The sequence below is a fragment of the Sminthopsis crassicaudata genome, chromosome 2, assembly GCF_048593235.1.
Source record: "Sminthopsis crassicaudata isolate SCR6 chromosome 2, ASM4859323v1, whole genome shotgun sequence".
Classification (NCBI taxonomy): domain Eukaryota; kingdom Metazoa; phylum Chordata; class Mammalia; order Dasyuromorphia; family Dasyuridae; genus Sminthopsis; species Sminthopsis crassicaudata.
The window spans coordinates 70133911-70139086 of NC_133618.1; the positions used below are offsets into that span (position 1 = coordinate 70133911).

The 5176-nt window shown below is 37.5% G+C and overlaps 1 pseudogene; it reads right to left on the minus strand.

Annotated features, from left to right (window-relative positions):
• Positions 1 to 254: 254 nt before the first annotated feature.
• LOC141553217 (phosphatidylinositol N-acetylglucosaminyltransferase subunit Y-like) lies at positions 255 to 509 on the minus strand (annotated as a pseudogene).
• Between the last annotated feature and the right edge of the window lie 4667 nt (positions 510 to 5176).

Sequence of the window (5176 nt, forward strand, 5' to 3'; positions counted from 1 at the left end):
TAATAATACAATGAATATAGGGATTCCTTTCCTCCCTCCTTCAACTATGGAAAAGAAGGCATAATAACAAAGCTCATTTTAACCTTCTTTACTACTGAATCTCTTAAGAGGTGAAATTCTTAAATTTGCTATGAAAATGAGATCATTCCAGTGTAATAAGAGTTAGGTAGAGTAAAATTAAAAAAAAAATTCTGCTTAAATGTAAATCACATGGCCTTACTACACAAAGTTGCTCAGGGTGGCCTCTGCTTACATCAATTGTGTCTAAAGAGCTTAATACCCATCCAAGTCCAGAGTTGGAAGAACACATAAACCGGTATGGTAATTGGCAAGAGAAGACTGTAAAAGCACCGACTTCTTGTGCTGGTGTAACTAACCATGGGGAGAATTTTCTTCTACAGAGGCAGAATAAAACAGCCCAGCTAAAGAGATCAAAGGAACAAGAACAGTCAATGTGGGTAAAGACAGAAACATTTTCCTTGACTGCTTATCTCTTCTTCCTCCTAATATGGTGTCCTGGAGTTTAGTTTCTAATAAGAACAGACTACTCTTATTCTTTTTCTTCTTGTTGCTTATTCTGCTGCATCATTCTTGCTGCCTGTGGTATCATATTGGGAATACCATCAATGATTGGATAAGCATTCCCAGTTCTTCATTAATCAGTTCATTTGTTGACATTTCATACCTCAGAGGCTTCTTGGAGAGCAGGCACACCAGGACATCCAGCAGGGCTTCATCAAAGGCCGAGGGAGGCGAGGCCTGGCTCTACCCTGAGCTGTCTGAGGCTGGCCTGGACCCCACCAAATGCATTGCCCTGCTCCAGGCTGCCGCTTCAACAGACTCTGCTAATGGCAGCCTTCCCTGCAGCACAGACCAAAAATATATTTAATTAAAAGAGACATGGAAGGACATTATATTGCTAAAAGGTATTATAGACAAAGAAATAATATCAATGCTAAATATATAAGCACTGAATGATATAGCATCCATAAACTTACAGAAGTTAGCTGAGTTACAGGAAGAAATAGACAACAAAATATTACTAATGATGGAACTCATCATCCCCCTCTCAGAATCAGAAAAAAAAATTAATCACAAAATAAATAAGCTAAAAAGTAGCTCTCTGGAGAAAACTGAATGACGATAGAAATGAATGTCAGCAGCACATAACATCCACACAAAAACTGACCCTATCTTAGGACATAAAAATCTCAAAATCAAATGCAGAAAGGGAAAAATGCTAAATACTCCCTTTTCAGATTAGAGTGCAATAAAAACTACATGTAATAAAGGGTCATGGACAGGTCAACTAAAGTCAATTGGAAACTTTATAATTCAATCCTAAAGAATGTAACTATCAAAGGCAAATAGTAAGCCAATAAATTTGGTTTACTTGGCCAGGCCCACCTGGTATAATGGGGGAGTCTGCAGCACCATCAACCCCAGCATAAGAAGGCTATGATTCAAACATGGGACAAATCCCTCTTGGCAAAGGACTTCCAGAGAGACTTCTGGAGAGACTTGCCAATGCTTTCAATGTGGTAAAATAGGGCATCTGAAAGCTCAATCTAAGCGTAGAGATAGAGTCAGAGGATAAGGTGAAGAACAAGACCCAAAACCCCATGTCCAAAACACTATAAGGGCTTCCACTGGGCCTCAGAATGTAGATTGACCCAAGGAAATGAGAGGCAGGCAGCTCCAAGATCTCAAACAAAAGACAGATTGGGCATGATGGCAGCCAAGTTTACACCCAGAGAGTCTTTAGAAGTTCAATACTTTATAATGATCAATCATCAAAGAAGCAATCAGATGGGAGAAAGGGATTATAATTGGGGAGAATACAGGCCTGACAAAAGAGTAGTGTCCAGTGCAAACAGGAGAGATCCTGAAAGTAGTGAATGGAAGGGACTAGATAGTTAAACTGCTTGGGAGAGAGGGTTTGCTTGTAACTCTACAAATGGAGAAGGAATCAGATGGGTACCAACAAGCTGTATTCACCTTGCCCATTGGCCCATTGGAGAGACACAAAAAAAGAAAAAAACCTCAAACACAAAGGAGAAGATCTAAGAAACATCTGACACTGAAAGAGCATGGCTGAAAGACTGTTTCAGAACTTCAAAACTCACAGGAATCATTGGATTCCCTAAGATGAAAAATTGTTGATAAGATTGTTGCAGAACTGCAAAATCTGCAGGAATCATTGGATTCTCTGAGACATGATAAGACTGATACAAGACTTCAAAATCTGCAGGAATCATTGGAATCCCTAACATAATAAGAAACTATTGCTGGAATTATTGGATTCTGTAAAGTCTTTGAATTGTGAGGGTCCAGTTGTCTGCTCAATTATAATCCTTCTCTGGGAGGAGATCTGTAAAATCTTTTCCTTTGTGCACAGGTTTCTTGGGAGCTCTGAATCTCCTCCAGCTCTTTTCCTTTCAGCCCAGAGTCGATTCTCTCAGACCCAATGCTGCTCTTCTTTTATCCTCCCAGAGAATAGGCATGTGAGAACTCTATGGGGCTTGGGGAAATACTTCCACCAATGACCTTGCTCCTCTTAGAATTCCTAAGGTGTAAACTCCCTTTAAATGCCTAAACCAAAGGTCTGAGCCAGAGAACTGTCAAGTCAACCTGAGTTCTCACCTTGTCACTGTCCAGACAACCTGAGTTCTCACCTTGTAATCCTAACAGGATTCCCTGACACATGAAGTAATGGACAATAGATTGGTTTTGGACTATTTCTAGTACTTATGGACATGTATAATTCCTCATGTTGATTCATGTTGTTGTTAAATCACTACTAGCTTGTGCTATATTGCTATATCCTTATGTAATAACTCCCATGTTGATGGATTTATGTATACCTATTTCAAGTAAGACCCTTAAGAAACCCACTAATCTGGTTTGATTACCCATTTCCCTTTGGTGTTTTCATCTTGCTTCCTGAGATGTCAGAGAGGGCGTGATCAACTCCTTTAGGTGTTTTCACCCCCCCCCTTTTCTGAGAAGTCAGGAGGGGTGTGATCACCTCATTTTGGGAGTTCTCATCTCCCTGAGAAGTCAGAGAGGGTGTGACCATCTATGTTCTAAAACAAAAGAAAGAAGGAGATGTTATGGGCCAGAACTCTGTACTTGAAACAAGAATTCTTACAAAGTACTAAGGAATTGATAAGACAATGGTTATCTAGTTTAGCATGGTGATTAATAGTTCTCTAGTTCAGTATGATTGATTTAATCTTACAACAAATAATGGTTCCCTAGTGATATAATGATTGGTTTGTACTCAGTATACTATAAATGATCTAATTGTAATAGAGCATATAAACTGGGACAAACTCATCCAGGGAGGGATTAAGAGACAGATTCATTCCATTGTCCACCTTTGTGGTAGCTGGAAGTTGGAGCACAAGCCTTTGGACTCAGAGACATTCATTCCATCTTCAATAGCCTTGTGGTGGCTGCCCTTTCCCCCTGTTCCCCCCACTGAAACCAAGGCCTGTTTGAAGGGCCTCAAGAAAGCTAGACAAGCCCCAGGCAAGAAGGCAATAAAGCATTTGGACTTTAACACCTGGCTATTCTTGTGGTGATTACTCTATTGAAACAAAAGCTGCTCCAAAACCTCTAGAAACCCAATAAGAACACTACAAGAGCACCACCTTTAAAAGTACAACTGGCCAAATGCAAAAGGAGGGGAAAAAAACTGAAGAAAAATTAGTAAAAGTTACAATTGGACAAATGGAAGTGAATGACTCAATGAGACATCATGAATCAATCAAACCATATGAGAAAGAGAAAGAGAAAGAGAGAGAGAAAAGAGAGAGAGAGAGAGAGAGAGAGAGAGAGAGAGAGAGAGAGAGAGAGAGAGAGAGAGAGAGAGAGAGAGAGGAAAATGCAAAATGCTTCATTAGAAAAAACAACTACCCTTAACAATAGATCCAGGAGAGATACCCTAAGAATTATTGTACTACCTGAAGGTTGTGATGAAAAAAAGGCTGGACAACATTTTCAAAAAATACTCAAAGAAAACTGTTTTGATATCTTAGAACTAGAGAGTAAAATAGGCATTGAAAGAGTACTGACTGTCTCTTGAAAGAGATCTCAAATGGAAAACTCCAAAAGTATTATAAATAAATTCCAGAACTATCAGATCAAGGAGAAAATACTGTAAACATCTAGAAAGAAAAAAATTAAATATCAAAGAACTACAATCTGGATTATCCAGGATGTAACAGCTTTCATTTTAAAAGATACTATGAAAGGCAAAGAAAGGTGGACTACAACCAAGAATCAAATATCTAGCAAAACAAAGCTTTATCTTCCCTGGGGATAAATGGATGTTCATTAAAATAAAGGATTTTTAATCATTTTTGATGAAAAGACCAATGTTGAAGAGAAAATGTGTTCTTTAAATACAAGACTCAAGAGAGAAATAAAAACATAAAAATGGAAGAAAAAATCTACAGGACTATGTTTTTTAAAGGTTAAAATGTTTATATCCTATATGGCAAGATGATACCCTGTAACTCTTAAGAATTGTACCTTTGTCAGGATTATACTTTGAAAGTGTAGGTATAAGTGGATTTTAATGTGATGATATAAAAAAGTAACTGGGGTATAAAAGAGATTTGCTGGGAGAAGAAATGGAGTAAATTATATCAGATGAAGAGTTATTAAAAATCTATTAGAGTTGAGGTAAAAAAAGAGAGGGTAATGAGCATTGTTTGAACATTAATCTCATAGGATTTTGCTTAAAGAAGGAATTTACATACTTTGGTATAGAAATTACTAGGAAGTAGGAAATGAAAGGGGAATGGAAAGGAGATGGATAATAGAAGAAAGAGCAGAAGTATAAATACAAGAGAATGAAAAAGAAGAAGGGATTGAAAAAAGGGAGCACAGATTTCAGGAGATATCAGAAGAAAAACCCTATTGAGGAGGGAAAAAGGCAATGGAGAGAAAATCATAACATGAAAGCAATAAGATAATAGGAAATACAATTGTTAATTTTAGCTGTGAATGTGAATTGGATGAATTCTTCCACAAAAAGGAAACACATACAGAGGGGATTAAACAACAGAATCCTACAAGAAACATTTAAAGCAGAGAGATACTTAAAGAATAAAAGTAAAAAGCTGAAGTAAAATCTATTAAGTTTCAGTTGAAATAAAAAAGAAAG